Source organism: Raphanus sativus, chromosome 6 (assembly GCF_000801105.2).
Source record: "Raphanus sativus cultivar WK10039 chromosome 6, ASM80110v3, whole genome shotgun sequence".
Lineage (NCBI taxonomy): Eukaryota > Viridiplantae > Streptophyta > Magnoliopsida > Brassicales > Brassicaceae > Raphanus > Raphanus sativus.
The window spans coordinates 28920663-28940761 of record NC_079516.1 but is presented as its reverse complement, the minus strand read 5'-3'; positions in this window follow the sequence as shown (position 1 = coordinate 28940761).

The window sequence follows — 20099 nt, the reverse complement described above, 5'->3', positions numbered from 1 at the left end:
TCCGACGACCAGAATATTTGAAATTTTTATATCATAATATATCTATATTTGGATACCGAAACTACTTTAATAACACATATTAGATGTTTAATATAATATTACATATCAACCGTTCGAGTTTTACAAGTTATTTAAATAATTATTTATGTATATCATTGTTTTCATAACATCTCATCTTAATACTCATATACTTTCATTCATATTAATATAAACTTACACTACAAAACACAATTGTGTGTAAAAATTGGATTTGAAAACCTTATTATAGTTAATCTTTTTTAAATAGTCTATTTATTATCAAAGTTTTGGATTTGATCAGTAAGAAACTTGTTTTTAAACCCTAAACCCCAAGTCGTCGGAATTCGGTCAGAATATACCGATGGAATTCCGACGACCTGCCCTATTCCGACGGATCTATGTTCGTCGGAATTCCATCGGTTTGTTAGTTTCCCGAAATTACAAACCGCGTGAAAATTTCGAGTGGACCGCGTGAATATTTCATTAAACCGCGCATTTAATATTTTATTCCTTTTCCGACGACATACCGACGGACACGGGTCCGTCGGTTCCTTTAAATAAAAACCAATCCTTCTTCCTTCTTCACCATTTTTGCCTCTCTCTCTAAATCCTTCTTCCTTCTTCACCATTTTCCGTGAATCCATCCCACCGGCGTCCCCACCTCCGTGAATCCATCCCACCATGTAAGTATCATCTCAATCTCTATCTTTTTCATTTTTTTGAGTTTAGGATGTTAGATTTTAGGATTTGAGGTTTGATTGATTTGCATGTTCGAAATTGAATGGATAGTTTAGGATTTAGGGTGTTAGATTTTAGGATTTGTTGTTTTTTTTTTTGGTTTATATATTGGATTTGTTGATTTTTTAAAAACATTTTTCATATTTTTTATATATCTAACAACTTTTTCTATATTTATAAAAGTTTATAAAAACATTTTTATGCAGATAAAATATCTTTATGAAGATAAAAAACTTTTTTAATATTTTATATAGATAAAAACGATTTTTAATATTTTATATATATAAAAACGATTTTTAATTATTTTTACGTATATAAAAGCTATTTTTAATATTTTTATATAGCTAAAAACGATTTTTAATTAATTTTATGTAGATAAAAACTATTTTTAATATTTTTTATAGATAAAAACGATTTTTAATTATTTTATGTATTTATAAAACCATTTTTAATTTTTTTTTAGGATAAAAAAGAATTTTAATTTTTTATATATATGTTTTGACTAATATATTAATTTTATTTTCTAGGTCTGATGATTCGAGTGCTCGTCAGCGTGCCCGACCTCGTCGTTCCGCACCCCGTGGCCGAGCTAGTTCGGTGAGCAGTTCCCGTGCATCGGGTTCGTCCTCTCACGAACAAAACTCGGTTCCTGTCGCTCCGGCTCCCGCTCCGGCTCCCGCTCCAGCTCCTGCAGCCCCTCCACATGACCCGGGGGTCATGCCAGTTGAAATATTGGTTCAATAACCAGGTCGAGAGCATCTCCCGGTTCTCGAACAATACCCACGAATGGGACAATCGACTTGGTTAGTATTTTTATTTCATTTGTACAATTATTTTTTTTCCTTTTAATCTAACATTTTTTTTTAAAGGTTCATCAAGTCGACCAGTGGGATTAGCGGGGGAGCATCACCCAGATGATGTATTCGATGCTCCAGACGGGATATGACAAGTGGACTTCGATCCCTTCCGCGGAACGCGAGTTGTGGTTTCGTCAGTTCGCGGTAACTATTAAGTTTTTTTTAAAACATTTTTAAATTTTTTATATTTTATATGTACTAATCAAATCGTGTGTTTTTTGTAGCAAGAATTTACTTGGGACTCCGGCCTGACGGAAACAGTCCGTCAGGCATTCAGCCGCAAAGCCCAGACCGTCTACACGAAGCAGATCTACGAGTGGAAGCAAGTATGGCTGGATGAGAGGAAGCCCCGGTTACTTAGCGGGACGGTGTGGACCCAATTGATCCAGCACTGGGAGAAGGAAGAGACTATAGAGAAGTCTCTACAGAACTCCGCCAACCGGAAGAGCGATCGTGGCGGGAAAGGTATTTACGTGCACAACCTCGGCGCTTGCAGTATGTCCTCTAAGGAGGATCAACTGGTAAGTTTTTTTTTATTTGTCTTTCTAGTTACTTAAATAATTTTTTATATGCATTACCTAACACATTTTTTTTTAGATTCAAGAAAACGATGGTAATCCCGTCGATCATCTCGTCGTCATTAAGGAGGCGTACACCAACAAAGGGACGGGTGAAATTTAGGATCCGGTGATCAGAGAGGTCATTGAGATGGTAGAATCTCAAAAAGAAGCTTTTCTAGCTTCTCAGCAGCCTCTTTCTGACGACGATTCTAGGGGTGCTTCGAACAACATGTCCCGACTGCAAATCAACGAGCTGGTTGAAAAGGTATTTTTTTTTCTATTCTTATATTTGTTTTTAATACTTTATTTATTAATTTTATATTTTTTCTATTACTATATTTTACTAACTTAAATTTTTTCTAGGCGGTCCCTAAAAAAAGGATCGTTTGGTAGGGTTGGCCCGTCGTGCTTCTTCATGTCCGACTTCTTCATCTCAAGTCCCGTACGCCGATCCGTTGATTCTAGAGCAGCTACAGAACAAGGATCAATGGATTGGAGCATTGGAGGAGCAGAATGCTACAATCCTTGGTGAGTTGGCGGATCAGAAGAAGACCAACCTCGAGATAATGCATAAGTTGGATCGTTTGTTCCCGGATCAGTAGTTTTTTTTTTGTTTTTTAATTTAAAACTTTCTAAATGTTTTTTTTTCAGTTTGTATTAAAACTTATTTTCTATAATATTATTATTAGTTTCTTAATTTCAGTTTTTGTTTAAAATAATTTTAATATTTTAAAAGTTTAAAAAATAATAATAAAAATAAATTTAATTAATAATATATATAAATCAGAAATTCCGACGAAATAAATCCGTCGATACATTCCGACGGATCCGTTCGTCGGAATATCCCGACGACGTTTTTCGTCGGAATATACCGACAACTCGTTTCGTCGGAATTTCCGACGACTATGTTCGTCGGAATATTCCGATGCAATTGTTGTCGTCGGAATCATGAGTTTCCGATGCATACGATGATCGGAATACTCCGACGGACTTCCGAGGGAATTCATTATCGGAATGGCGTCGGAACTCCGTCTGAATCGGGTTCATCGCTATCCGTCAGAAAATCGTCGGACTGTCTGATGGATTTCCGACGAATTTTTTTTTTCCGACCAACTGAAACCGACGACCACTTTCATCGGAATATCGTCGGAATAGTGCTATTCCGACGACATTCCGACGGTTTTGTCCGTCGGTATGCGTCTGTTTTCTTGTAGTGAAAATAGGACTGATGATATTGGAGATGGGATTAAAGAGAGTCTAGGAAATGAATTTGAGTCCTTATCTGACGGAGAGTTAAATGAGGATGTGAGTATGCTAGATGTAATGACTGAGGAATTGGTGGGAGAAAAGGACGTGGAGGATAGGAATGGGAAAGACAGGGTAGCTGGGGAAGTGGCAAAAGTTCAGGGTCAGCGCAAAAAGAACTCAAAGTCCCAGGGAGTGGGAGCTTCCAACAAGATTTAGAAGGCTCAATTGTTCACTACCAAGCGTCCGGTGGCTAAACCAGGAATCCGTCATGGAGACCACTCCAAGCAAGGGGACGATGCGGGTCCTTCAAACCCGAAGACTGGCCCTCCAAAACAATAACTGTTCCCATGAATCAAGCCTCTTCAGTGTGGTCAAGAGAAGGCTTTGTGTCTTCTAGTTATCGTTTTTCTCTTTTTTATGATGTTATTTCAAGTTTAATAAGCTCTTTGAGCATTTTTTTGCTTTTTCATTATGGTTCAATGGTTGTCGTGGTGTTTTTCCTTTTCTTTGTTGTCGTGGTTCATTATGGTCTTGTTTCTTTGAGGGCAAGTTTGTACGTCGTCTTATTACTGGAATAAACAGGTCCTTATTTCTTGTGTTTATGGTTATTGGTGTTTTATTCATCATACAGTCAATGAGATGAAGGTGTTTATACTTAATAAACGGGAGAGGAATTGGTGGAAAATCAGGGTCTCTGTAATACCTATGCAACAGGCTCAGTGTTTGGTCTCTTTAAACCAAATTCAGAACGAGAATGAGGTAACAAGTGATGGTTGGAAGATCATGATACTAGAAGATATTGAGGAAACAAAAGAAGATTGGCATTTCATGACCATAGGAAACTTATCGGGAACTGGTAAACGAATTTTACGTTCTGGCCAAGAGCTAAGGAGGACTTTTGTATGCATACACATACTAGTTGTTATGGAAATGAGAAGTCTCTCTCTATGTTATTATTTTATGATGGGATATACCTCAGGCAAGGGTTCAGATTCAAGATTATTTTAAGTGGTAACATGGTCGCTGACCTAATCACGGGTATCTTCAAGCCCAATATATCAGCTCAAAGGAGCATTTTAATTATTTTTTTACGAGTCAACTTTTCCTGTACCCCTATTTCTCTACACAATCTTCTATGGGCTCTCTTAGTCTTCTACACCCCTTTTTCATAATTCTATTTTTGATCAAAACACTAAATCCCTAATCAAATCTTTCCCCTCTTCAAAACTAAACCCTAATCCCCCCCCCCCCTCCCCCCATAGATTAGTGAACCCATGGACAAGTATTTAACTTCTATACCTTTCAAATTTGAAAAAATATATTTTAAAAACGTTTTTAAACCCTATTTTAATGATTTTCGTGAAAATATGAAAAACAGTTTTTTTATTTTTTGAAATATTTTTATCAAATTCTATAAATCAAATAAAAAATATTCACGTTTCCGATTTAATTTTATGATTTTTCGTTAGATATATAAAATTAAAAGAAGAAAACTGTCTAATAGAGATTGAGGAGTAAGATATAGGGGCATGAGAGGAATTGCCTCTTTTTTTATGATAGTTCTAAGTTGGAATTGTGGGGGAATGAGAAGTAAATGGACAATAAGTTATCTTAGAGAGATATGGCACAAACATCGTCCTGATTTTTTGTTCTTGTCTGAAACGAAACAAGACTTCGCCTTTGTTCAAGGGTTTCAATCTCACTTTGGCTTTGACAACGTGACTACAGTTGACCCAATCGGTACAAGTGGAGGTTTAGCTCTTTATTCTAATAAAGAGTACCAGGTTAAAATTTTATACACCAGCAACCGCATGATAGATGTTGAAGCAGTGGTACAAGGGACACAAGTTTTTATGACTTTTGTGTATGGAGAGCCGGTCCAAAAACTACGAGATCAAGTATGGGAGCGTTTAATGAGATATGGTTTAGCCCGTTCTGACCCATGGTTCATTATTGGGGATTTAAATGAGATTACTGGTAATCATGAAAAAGAAGGAGGTTTTATACGAAGCCCATGATCTTTTGTCCCTTTCAATACTATGATTAGGAACATAGGATTACTGGAATTTCTAGCACGGGGAAATAAGATGTCCTGGCAAGGAAGACGAAACAAAGTGATGGTAAAATGTCGGCTGGATAGAGCTTTAGCTAATGAAGACTGGCATACACTTTTCCCATGTTCTTACACAGAATATTTGGGATTGGTAGGTTCTGACCACAGACCAATTGTGGCCTCTCTGGATGACAAAATCCAGAAAAGGAGGGGACAATTTCGTTTTGATAAAAGATGGTTAGGTCAGGAGGGGTTAATGGAATCCATTGAGATAGGTTGGAAAGACACAAGAGAATCATCAAGTTCAAACTCGAGGGATTTTGTGTCTAAAATCACTAATTGCAGACACGAAATTTCTACGCGGCAGAAGAACAATCCTCCATATGGAAATGAAAAAATAGGTGAACTCCAAAAGGCGCTTGAAGAGGTACAAACAGATAATAACAGAACCTAAGAAGAGATTATGGATATCTCTAGGAAGCTACAAGAAGCGTATAAGGATGAGGAGAAATACTGGCAACAAAAAAAGCAGAAATTTATGGAATACAGCAGGAGATCGTAGTACCAAGTTCTTTCATAGTCTGACAAAACAAAGGCGGGCGAGAAATAGAATTGTTGGTCTATACGATAAATCTGGTAACTGGATAGCTAAGGAACAAGGTTTAGAAAAGGTTGCGGTGGAATATTTTGAGGATTATTCCAAACAACATCTCCATCAGATTTGGCAGGCTTTATAGAAGAGATAACACCCACGATTACACCCCAGATTAATCAAAATTTAATCAGAAAAGCAACTGAGGAAGGTTCGTCAGGCGTTGTTTATGATGCACCCAGAAAAAGCTCCTGGACCAGATGGGATGACGGCTCTGTTCTTTCAGCATTCTCGGCATATCATTAAAAAGGAGTTAGTGGAAATGGTTAACAATTTTATAACATCGGGAAGTTTGGATGAAAGGTTGAACATCACCAATATATGCTTAATCCCAAAAACGGAGCGACCAATAAGAATGAAAGAGTTAAGACCTATAAGCTTATGCAATGTCGGGTATAAGGTTATTTCCAAGGTTTTATGCCAGAGACTAAAGACTTCTCTCCCATCACTCATCTCATAAACTCAGTCGGCTTTTGTGCTGGGAAGGCTGATTTCTGACAACATTCTTATTGCTCAGAAAATGTTTCATGGCTTGAGAACTAACAAATAATGCCAGAATAAATTCATGGCTATTAAAACGGATATGAGTAAGGCTTATGATAGAGTGGAATGGATCTTTATCCAAGAGGTTCTTACAAGGATGGGATTTGACCAGCACTGGATCAAGCTTATAATGGAATGCATTTCTTCAGTGCAGTACAGGGTATTATTGAATGGCCACCCAAGAGGTCAGATAATCCCTCAGAGAGGTCTTCGCCAAGGGGACCCCTTATCTCCTTATCTATTCATTATGTGTACGGAAGCTTTGGTGGCAAATATTAAAAAGGCTGAACGGGAAAGACAATTAACAGGAATTAAGGTTGCAAGGGCAAGCCCCGCTATATCACATTTGTTATTCGCGGATGATAGTCTTTTCTTCTGTAAAGCACAGAAAGAAGAGTGTCAGACAATCCTTAGAATCCTTCAGGAGTACGGGGGAGTATCAGGACAGCAAATTAATTTTGATAAATCTTCAATTCAATTTGGACACAAAGTTGAAGAACCGGTCAGGCAAGAACTAAGGGACATATTAGGGATACAAAATCAAGGTGGAATGGGGTTTTATTTAGGTATTCCGGAGAACCTAAGGGGCAGGTTTTTGGATTTGTCCAGGAGCGACTCAATAATAGAGTTAATGGATGGACCTTTAAATTCTTTTCTAAGGGAGGAAAGGAAGTGATTATTAAGTCGGTCATCACGGCATTGCTGAATCATGTAATGTCCAGTTTTCGTATCCCAAAAACGGTGATAAAAAAACTAACAAGTGTGGTGTCACAATTCTGGTGGAGTCCAGGTGGTTCAACACGAGGCATGCATTGGCAATCATGGGATAAAGTATGTCGTCCAAAGGAAGACGGAGGTTTAGGATTTAAGGACTTCACAGACTTGAATACAGCTATGCTTGGCAAACAACTTTGGCGACTAATAGAGAAACCTCATACTCTATTCTCACGGGTTTTCAAAGGTAGATACTTCCGGAATGCATCACCTTTGGAACCCATTCAGTCATATGCATCATCCTACGGATGGATCAGTATTACTTCTGCTAGATCTCTGGTTAGCAAAGGACTAATCAAAAGGGTGGGATCAGGATATTCTATCTCAGTATGGAACGATCCTTGGCTCCCATCCACTCGCCCGAGACCAGCAAATAAAAATCAACATAATCTTTTCGCGGACCTTACGGTAAACTCACTCATTAATGAAAACTCGAGGACTTGGAATATCCAAGGAATTCAGAGCCTGGTGGATCATGGAGATGCGAACACTATATTAAGTATTCCTTTGAGCAGAAATCCGACGGTGGATCGTGATGGTTGGCATTTCACAAATAATGGGAGATATACGGTTAAATCGGCTTATCAGGTAGAAAGGGTGTACCAGGATAGAGAAAAATCGATACCAAAGTTTGGGCCGTCGATTGCCCCTCTAAAAGCTTTCTGCTGGAAAGTACGCTGTCCACCAAAGATGAAACATTTTTTTATGGCAATTGATTTCAGGATGTATAGCGGTCACGAAGAATCTGCAAGCGCGAGGAATGAATGGTGATACTATATGCTCTAGTTGTGGAGATCATGAAGAGTCAATTAATCAAGTCTTCTTTGAATGCCCGCCTGCAGTACAAATTTGGGCACTATCTAGGATCCCATCAAATCCAGAAACTTTCCCAACTAAATCTCTATTTGCGAATATGGACTATCTATTCTAGCGGCTGTCCCCAGCAATGGAAGACCATCACTTTGCATGGATTTTGTGATATATTTGGAAGGCAAGAAATAATAAGGTTTTTAGTAACTTCGATGTGGAACCCCGAGATACACTAAAATTGGCTGAAACAGAATCACAACTTTGGAATGAGGCGCAAAACGCGATTTCATAGAGTGTCGATCAATATAGAATAACAGAAGCTGCTCCAATACCGATTATACCAGGTAGATGGTGCTTCTCGGATGGATCATGGAAAGATAATGAATTATTTTCAGGACAAGGGTGGTATAGTACGTTGGAAGGCTTTGATGGATTAATAGGAGCGAGGAATACAAGAGCAAGTCAGTCACCACTTCATTCGGAGATTGAGGCTCTCATATGGGCAATGGAATGTATGCGGAACTTAAGGAAATATAGTGTTACTTTTGCAACGGACAGCACTCAGTTGGTGAAGATGGTTTCAGAACCAAAAGAATGGCCGGCCTTTGCAAGTTATCTGGAAGATATTACGAGTTTGAAGAGAAGTTTCACATCATCAGAGGTTATCTATGTACCACGGACACAAAATACAAAGGCGGACAAGCTAGCACGCAGTGCAAAAGTTCAATCGTCTTTTGTTGTTCACATGGATGTAGCCCCTCCAGCTTGGTTTACCCAGTCTATATGATTCTGTTTAGTTGCTGACAAAAAAAAAAATTCCAAATCGAAGAAGAACATCTCAACTGTTGGTTCTCCTTCGAGAAATCCACAAAACACCTTTGTTGTCGCCTCCGGTGGATGGTGGTGGGTTATCGGAATGTTCGTGATTGATTACTAATCTCAAAGACATAATGCATGGAAGAGATGCGACAAGTTTCTCAATCCCAGAACTCACAAAGCTATCCTTGATAATGGAGGAGATGCCACGACTTTGTTTGAGTAAGCAAGGAAAATTCATCTCGCTACTTCAGACTCTGGTTCAAGTCAGGTGGAAAAGTCAGGTGGAAAGCTTCTACCTTTTTCTTATACGTTTCGTTTAGGGTTCCTATTTTATATCTGAAATGGCTTTTCTGAAGCGAGTTATACGAAATCGATTGTGGCGACGCAGTTAAGAAGCTAGTTGATCCTGACAATGAGTACTTGTCTACTGATTATGTTCCATCTTCTCTTTAGTTTTGTTACTGTCTTCTTGAATCTTGTGTTGGTGAAATTTGAGCTAAGTGAAAGGCTTTTTTAGTTGTTTTTTTCGTAACTTCCTCTGGTTGTTTATTGTAGTTAAGATCCTACTCGAGTTTTCTCTGTTTTTTTCTTTGCTTACACTTGTTAATAGAGACATTTCCAACTCTCTGCTTGTTCATCTTTACATAAGCGATGCCCAAATATAGCATGAGAACAATGGGAATGAAAGGCCTCACCTTGTGGTACCTCAAATCATATCTCCAGTTTGTCTATGGTTACTTACACGTTGCCTTCATGAGTAGTCATAATCAAAGGTGACCTCTTCCTCGCACACTGTTGCTCGAGATACTTTTCTATGTATTTTCTCGCCAGAAAATTCTCTTCCGTCACTGTCGCCACCTCACTTGTCGCCGATTTTCGACAAGTCTTAAGAGAACAACTAATGCGTCACTTGAGTTTCACATGTTGTCTAGAACATTGATTAAGCTTTGTGTTTGTAAATGTGTTTAAAATAGTCATTGTAGCCGTGTTCTTTGTTTGCGAGTGTTTTACATGTACACGTATTCGTAGATGTCCACATGTATACTTAGGGTATATATGCACCAAAATCATTTTTGAAGATGTTGTCTCGCCATCATGAATATGTCAAGGCTGATGTTTAGTATTCAAAGTTTGATTCAATCAATTTATTTATGGTGTATTAGTCGAAAATAACTTAATGCTATCCGCATGTACACCATATTACAACAAACGTACACATAATTATAATCCAAGTGTTCACCTCCTACAAGCTATCCATATGTACACCTCTACACGAGATTCACTTCTACACATTTGACATAAACAAAAACATATCTATATTAACTCATTTTCAGACTGTGTGGACTCTCACTCTCAACCATGATTTTGAGATTTTTTGTATCTCCATTCACCCACACAGATGCAACATATCCTCCAGCAACAAAGAAGAACAGTGATTCGTCTCCATACTTAGAGATACAGAGAACCAGTTACAACCTTGAGATGGATTCTAGTAAAAGAATCATAGTTTCATCAAATGTAAGAAAATATGCAAAATGTTGTAAACGAAAAGTCTTGGTTTTCCACTTTATACATAAAGAAACATTATTGTATAAGAAAATCTATCATAGTAAACATTAATAAATAACAAAGAATTTACAGGAAGACAGACCACTGTCTAGGCGGACATAACTAGGCTTAGCGTAGAATGCAACTGTATTGGCTCAACTCGCCACGGTGACCCTACATTTCACGTATATGCGCCCGATTATTTGGCTACTCGCCGCTTTTTAGAACAGGGGTCCTATGTGATGATAGGGAGTTCCTTTAGCATCTTGTCTAGTGGTTGTTCCTATTGATCATGTGCTAAGTGACTTGTGTGGGATACCGATAACGGGTGGCGTCTTGAGTAAGAGTAAGAGTCTAACTACAAGTGGTTTGAGTAAGTGAAAGAGGAAGTATAAGTATGAGTAAGAGAATGAGAATGAGAAAGTGGAAGTGTCAATGAACTTGTATGTAGTCCTGGTTGGACCACCGAGAACGGGTGGTCGTCTAGAGTCTAGGGTGTTATGTGATGTGAAAGGTACCGCGCGAGGGCGGAATATAAATAAACAAGAAAGTGTAGAGGCGCCATAGGATCGAGTCAAGCCGAGAAGTGGCTATGCAAAGCTATGAATGGCCGGGGGCAGACAGAGCCGGTGGGCCAACGTGCTGCAATCCAGGTAGCCTCTAGGAAGTTGGGCGGGATGGATGCTCGAAAGAGGTGCCGCCCAGGATAGACCGGAACGCGTAGGGACATCCGTAAACGGTCATAGGTTCATTTCTTGAAGTTGAGTCAGTTGTGTTTGTCGAGCCGGTCTAATCTTTTATTAAGTGTTATGTAGCAGTGATTGAGTTCATTGTATTGTATTGATTGGTCGTTAGGTTGCTAGAAATGACTTATGATGCATTGTTTGATTGTAGTGGCTAGGCAGTCCTGGCTCCCGCATAGAGTAATGTAGAGTGTCTTGCGGGCAGGCTGGTCTAGAGTCACTTCACTGAGTAACCCAATACTCAGACCCTCCCTTTCCATTTCTCTGTGCGCAGGACTGTAAGTAGAAGTGTATGGATACGGGTGGATCGAAATTTCAAAGAAAACAATGCGACCGTCGACTCTTGGGACAAGTAAGGGACACGGTGGGTTGCCTATAAGGGTATACGCGTGTCTATAACTCCCTTTCGATAACCCCGGTCGGAATCGGGGGAAAGCGGATGTTACAGCTTGCGCTAGACTTTTGAAGACTTTCTGAGTCCTAAGAGCACTCTTATTGCAGGTTTTTTAAGAGTTTTTAGAGAAAGCAGGGCCCACCAAAAGAAAGAAATGAAGAAAAAAAGTTGCCAATACAGAAACTTGTTTGTTTGGTTTCTTTGACAATTTCGCGGATCCCACAACACGTGGCGACCCGCAATTGGTGTATTTTTTTTTTTTTTTTAAATTCGAAAAAGTAAAAAAAAAAAAAATTAAAGAAACCTAAAGGGTTTCTGGCGTTAATGGTGCTCTAAGGGTCCGATGATCTCATACTCCACCCCGTCAACATAAATGTTAACCACACTCTCATTGTGAAGTTCACCGTTTTCTGGGGGAACACGGCAAACTAGTACCTCAACTTGTACGCGCAGCATACCACCGACCAAATGAACAATCGGCACTATTCTCCGGAGTTTTTTCATTAACCCGTAATGAAATGACATGCCATATCATCCTAAGAAGCGAAGATTACATTAAAGGGGGGATACGAGAACACCAACAACAAGTGTTTGTGAGTCCGCTCATGTAGACGCAATTGAACTACACTTACTCCGTTCGTACTAAGTCCTCATATCCCTTTTGGAGCAGACCTTTAGTATGTCGCTTTCGGTTTTGGTTCCGTCCATAAAACCAGATCCTAGATGCAAAAAAATATTGAAAAAGGTTAATTTTAGTTATTCTTATTTCAAAACGTTTTAATAGAAAGCAAAAATATAATTAAAGAAATACTTTTGAAACTTTTTTGGGAAATTGTCTAAAATACCATTTTCATAGTATCACTTTTCATGTTTACACTAACAACTTTTACCACCATTTTTAATTAAATGGTTAGATTTGAAAGTTAAGATTTAGTGTTTAGATTTGATGTTTTAGGGTTTAAGGTATATAGTTTAGGATTTAGAGTTGAAGATTTAGGATTTTTGAAAATGTGTTTTTAGTGGTGCTAAAGATAAATAATGGTACTTTGAAAGTGGTATTTTTGAAAATTCTCCAACACTTAAAATATGCTGATTTTATACAAGTATTTTGAGTATCCAGAATAAATACAAATCCACATGATTAATTTCTTAGGATTTAAGAATTCAAGAATAAAAAGATGAAATATTTTTTTGTTTCTTTTTAAAAAAGTGGAGGAATTTTCAAAAATACCACTTTGAAAGTACCATTATTCATTTTTACCACCAGTAAAGACACATTTTCAAATATATCTTATTTATTTAAATGTTAAAGACTCTTATATTCTGTTTTTATATGCTTTTCAAAATTCTAAAAACTCTAAATCCTAAATCCCCAACTCTAAACCCAAAACTCTAAATCCTCAACTCTAAACCCTAAACTTTATACCCTAAATTCAATACCCTAAACCCTAAACCCTAAAACCTCAACTATAAACCCTAAATTCTCAACTCTAAACCCTAAACTATATATCTTAAACCTTAGAACACCAAATCTAAACACTAAATCCTAAACTTTCAAATCTAAACATTTCATTAAAAATGGTGGTAAAAGTAGTTAGTGTAAACATGAAAAGTGGTACGGTATTTTAAGCAATTTCCCTTTAAGTGGGGGTAAACTAAATACATGTTTAACATATAGGCTTTTAAAGGGAAATTGCCAAAAATACCATTTCATAGTACCACTTTTCATGTTTACACTAATCACTTTTACCACCACTTTCAATAAAGGATTTAGATTTGAAGGTTTATGATTTAGGATTTAGGATTTAGATTTAATGTTTTAGTGTTTAGAGTATATAGTTTAGGGTTTAAAGTTGAGGATTTAGAATCTATAGTTGAGATTTTAGAGTTTATGGTATTGAATTTAGGGTATAGAATTTAGGGTTTAGGGTTTAGAGTTGAGGATTTAGGGTTTAGGGTTTAGAGTTTAGAGTTAGGGGTTTAGAATTTAGAGTTTGAGATTAGAATTTTGAAAAGCATAAAAAAACAACAATATAAGAGTCTTTAACTTTTTAATAAATAAGGTATTTTTAAAAATATGTGTTTAGTGGTGTTAAAAGTGAATAATAGTACTTTCAAAGTGGTATTTTTGAAAATTGCCCCGCTTTTAAAATATACTATGCCAAAAACGTGTAGACTTTATATAAGTCGTCGAATACAGAGTAAACACAAATTTCTCATATTATATGATTTCAAAATCTTCAAAAAAGCGTGTAAATTTTATGGAAATATCTTGAGTCCGTAAAAAAATATAATAAGTCTACCAGGTAGGATTTTGAAATCTGAAAAATTTATGTAAACTTATGGAAATCTTTCGAGTATCTACCTACTTAATACAAGTCTACTAGATAAATTTCGAAAGCTACCAAAAACGTATAGATTTCACGTAATGAGGAAGCAACTTTCGATGATCATTCAAGTTATCCTATATTTTCCGGGGAATTTTCAAAAATACCACTTTAAAAGTATCATTATTATTATTTGTGGAAGCCCCCTTGGTCCAGTAGTTTGACTAAGGGTTCAATTGCTTCTACACCCGGAGGTCTGGGGTTCAAACTCCAGAAAATACCAAATTATGCAGATTATGGAGAAACAGGTTACATGAGATCTTCTGCTTGGTGCAGGACGTACCATCGAACATTGATCTCATAGGACGGCTCAGAGTGGTGCTGCTCAGAGTGGTGCAGTCAAGCGGGTATTCTTACATAGTGGTAGAATTGTCGGCTGTAAAATCGTCTTTGTAATATTCTCATCATTGTAATAGCATAATTAATCGATAATAATCGATCCAGACGTTCAAAAAAAAGTACCATTATTCATTTTATCACCATTAAAAACACATTTTCAAAAATACCTTATTTATTAAAAGGTTAAAAACTCTTATATCCTAATTTTTATATGTTTTTCATAATTATAACTCCAAACTCTAAATCATAAACCCCCAACTCTAAACCCTAAACCTTTAACTCTAAACCCTAAACTATATAACCTAAATTCGATACCCTAAACCCTAAAACCTCAACTATAAACCCTAAATTCTCAACTTTAAACCCTAAACTATATACCCTAAACCCTAAAAATCAAATCTAAACCATAAATCCTAAACCTTCAAATCTAAACCCTTCATTAAAAGTGGTGGTAAAAGTGGTTAGTGTAAACATGAAAAGTGGTACTATGAAAATTGTATTTTAGACAATTTTCCATATCTTTTCTCCTATTTTCCTTTATTTTAATACAATTTGATGGAAAGCAACGTATAAAATTAGCAAGTTGGATTTTTTTTTTGTCACGAATTAGCAAGTTGGATAATTCTTAATAAATATACTTTATGACTTGGGAGTTGAGTCTTTCTTAATAAATATAGATTTAATCATGTGATGATAGTCTAGTGGCAGGCGAGTTCCGGTGCTGTTAAGTAACTCAGGTTAGAAGGTACCCTACTATCTTTCATCATATGGCATGCACCTATGAGCTTTTTGCTTAGGGTCCTTTTGAATATCTGGAAAGAGGGTTCATATGTAACTGCATCTCCTTTTAGGATTAGTCTGGACTCTAGGGTACTGTACCCAGTGGCTCAGGATACCCGAGTTAACAATACCAAAAAAGTATAGAGTTGGTCTTCTAATAATGGGTTTACACGTTGAGCCATCAAGATCAAAACACCCAGTGTTATCAAGACGTTGGGAACGCTGAAAATAGATTAAAAAATATCTTTTTACCTTAATTATTTATGAATTTTTAATAGGGAAATTGACAATAATAGCATGAAAAACTACCTCAGCGATTATTTTACCATAAAAGTTTTAAGGAAAGAAACGAAAACATATAAAATCTCCGTCGCATGCTCATTGCGACTTCGAAACCATTATCGCCGAAACCATTATCGCCGTAACTGTCACCGATTGACATCGTCGTAACTGATTCGGCCATAATCTCCGATTCATAACACAATCTCTGATTTACACAACAATCACTGATTTTGCCACGAAATTTCGCATTGCCGTCACACGTATTCGAGAAAGAAAACACGTATTTAAGTTATTTCCGGATTATGTTCGCTGAGATCTTAGTATATAAAGCTTTATGTTCAAACTTCGTAATTAGCAAGATCATGACATGTGTTGATATGTTGTGTTTCTGGCACATTCTAACAATGTTTTCCAATTGGTTTTCTAGTCTTTATCGAGTCTTTCTAGTAATTTTCGAGTCATTACAGGTCTGGAGTTGCACAGTATAGGAGATGGACCTGTTGGAGCAAAAGAGGCAGAAAAGAGTGTAAATTGGTGATTTTCACCCAGAACAGATTGATGACTGTTCTCGATTGAGAGGAACACCCGAGTGCCTTTTCTAACGGCAGAGATTTTTAAGGAAATGACTCCCCGGAAAGATTAAAAGAATGGAACCTATTCTGGCAGATATTTGAATGCTCGCTTGGGTTAGCAGCTACCAGACACTCAGGATTTACCCTAATTAACTCATCTTTTTCTCCCAGCCGTCTGTGGCTTTCATATAACTTCTTTTTCTGTTTTCTATTATTATTCTACGCTATTCTAGACACAAGAAACCACTAGATCTTGACCCGCATGGTTATTTTATTTTATATATAAATATTTGCTTTACATGATTAGTGGTTTATAATTTCAATATTTACCATATTGCTAGAGTTTAATATAATATTTTCAAGCACACCAATTTCATAGTTTGCATGCAGAAATTTAATCTATTGTTTCAAATTATTAGTTATATTTATCTTATTAAACCATGAACATTAACAAAAACCTTACATTATGTGATATTTACGATAAAAAATGTTCAATTTAATATCAACTTAGATATTAATTTCCTTAAGATTGTACTTGTATTGTAGGTTTTGGTCATACATATATGTTAACTGGATTATTTGCATGAACTAAATCTTTGACTGAATAACCTATATTAAGTGTAATTTATAAAATGTCATTTTCATCTAAATTATTAAACCGGTCGTCGTTCACATAGTTGCGGAGCTTCCAGTGTGCTTAACATAGTCATTATGAGTCTGTTTAAGTAGATGACAAGAAACAAATTAAACCGGAAATTGTAATGCATTGTGTTTGTTTTTTTCCTTTTCAACCTAAATTTCTCTTTCTTATCTATATTTTTGGAGGTTTCTTATATTGTCTATTGGTGATTTAGATTTTTATACCTCAAAAATCTTGAATTATTTTCAATGGATTTTTAAATGTTAAAAAATTTATTTGCAATTCTTCATCTATCATATATAACATTATATAATCCACACTAAAACCTAAAACTACATTTGATAATAAACACACTGAAAATAAAAAATATTCACGTGAAATATATTTTTCAATCATTCATCTGTTATTTTTGCTAATGACATTAACTGGTACACCTATTGGAATTTCAAAATTTCACAAGATATATAAAACCAACAAAAAAAATTAAATTAATGAATAATATATCAATATGGTCTATATATAAATGAGCTTGATTATCTTTTTTATAAACAAAGCAGTCAAATACTTCTATTATTTAAATATAAAATTAAATCGACTATTATATTTAATAACAGAAACTAAATGCACTTTCAGAATAGCATTTCTAAGCAGATCATTTACATTGATAGCATATTTTCAACAGTGTGATACAAATTTCTGAATTAACAAATCTTAAATTTTAGAGATCAAATATTTTATTTAAAAAATTAACAAAACATTCACATCACAATTTAATATAAAATAGTACATGACTTTAATATAATTACATAATTAATTAGATGCTTAAAAGAGTTTTTTTTTAGTAAAAATGAAATATACATTTATATTTTAAACAATTACCAAATTAAATAAATATTTAAAAGGTTTGTTTAAGTGAAAAACAAAAATTTACATTTATATTGTAACGCCCCGACCCGCCTACGGCTAATGGGCCACCCACACCCGTTCTCTCGATCTGTGAGCCCATCCCATCCGACGGTCGGTCGTTAATTTTCCAAAGCTCGAAATCATTATTTACTGACCCTACAATCACCACCCGACCTTTCCCCGTGCTTTGGCCTCACTTACACGGTATCACGAATCACTTCCCGATAGGTCACCCATCCTTCCACTACTCCAGCCCAAGCACACTTAACTCTGGAGTTCTAAACGGATGTGTGACGGAAAAGGTAAGTCAACTTTGGTGACATAGGTAGCCAAATCAATTCTCTTAAACCTTTTCACATATCACAACTCGAGATGTTACATAGTTTAAGTAAATACAAAAGTAATTACATATTTTAAAATGTTTGTTTTAATGAAAAATGAAATATGTATTTATATTGTAAAAAACAAATTATAAAAAGATTTTGTTCAGATATAGTTGAGAGAAAATATAGGAATATCTATTTGATTTGTTTTAGAATAATTAAAATATTTCAAATATGTATACAAAAATTTCATTTAATTAATGTTCTAAAGGATGGTCCAAATAGAAAAATCACACATGAAAAAAATCATCACTTCTCTTTTAATATTATAGACTAGATTTTGACCGGCTGTTTCAAACCGCGGGATAATTTTTCGAAACAATCTAAATTTATTTGATATAAATTTGTATTTTTTATTGTATCTACATTTGGATGTTATAAATGAAACATTATATTGAGTATTTTAAAATCCGTCCCGACCCGCTGTTAAATCGACAAATTTTGTGGTCTCATATATAATTCGGTTTAGTTTTTAATAAAAAAATATTTAAAGTTCCTATAAAACCCATAATAACAGCTAATACCCAGGATCTGGCTATCGGTTGAACTAATAGATGATCCAATATGCTATCCGGTTTGACTTAAATTATTAAAATTAGAGTATTCTAATATATATTCATAAATGTTTAAATGAATGATGGATATATAATGAAAGTGATGTTCCAATTTTAATACTATTTTTAGTCAAACTAAATTTTCATCTTATTGTAAGCGTAATGGATCAATATTTGAGAGCATGCATATTAAAAATGAATATATTTGAGCATCAACAATTTATATACGTCTATTACAATTTACTGATTTATGTTTGTAAATATAATTTTCATTTATTTAGTAAGTTTACTTTTGTTAGTCACATGTTATTAGATTCTTTGATGTTTTGTTTATGACTTATTTTAAATTTAAAAGTTAATTTCATTAATCGCATTAATTTTGATTTATATTTGTATTATATATTAATTTTATTTATATTTTTCTTATATATATATATATATAATTATATTTTACAACTAATTAAACTATTGACACCGACTCTCTTTTATCAATTTATGTTTTAATGTAGTGTTTTATGATATAATTGTGTTAATATATTTGTTGAATTAGTTAATGTTTGATAAATATATTGCATGTGTTTGAATAACCCGTAAAACTATGTTCGTAAAAATATCAATAATAACTATGTTTCACCGTATACTAAATATTAATAGTATCAAACTATTACTATTTTTAACACACACACATATATATATATATATATAATATATGTATATGTATATCTAATTTTAATACTCTAAATATATGAATTATTTTTATATATTTAGTGAGGGCTTTGAAGAAATTGTTTTTTTTTTGCATTTGGATTAATATATAGCTGTATATTATACAAATGAATAGATATATATCATTATTTATCACATTAATAATTAAAATATGATTAATTTATTATAAAATTTCGTATTAATTAAAATATATTCATTAGTTTAAAAATAATAAATTAGTTAGCTAGCTCCTTAGTTTTAGGCATGATGTATATTTAATATTAATTAAGTTAAATATAACTAATTCAAAGTTACCAAATAATTATTTTTCAAAAATAAAAAGATCAAATGATCATGTGGATTATAATATATTAACAAAATTAGTTGATGTTATTTAACATTATTTTATTTTGTTATAATTTATTACAATTTATATATTACTTTTGGTTTATTTTGAATAAATTTTATCTTTAGTATTCACATTACACATTTAAATACACATATATTTTAAGTCTTGATATTTTTTTATTTTATATCATAACTCTTAACTTGTTTAAAATTGTTTAAAAAACTTGTTTTTAATATATTCTGTACGTTGAATGATAGTAAAAACAAAAAAAACAAAGTTAAATATTTTCTTCAAATATTTTCAAAACATAAAACGTTTCATATATAAATATTTAATCAAACCGATTTTCTTTTGCACGTATGTAGGAATCAGTTGCATATCGAATAATATCTCATTATTAATAGATACTTGTTAGATTAAAAAACATTATGTGATAATAATTAAT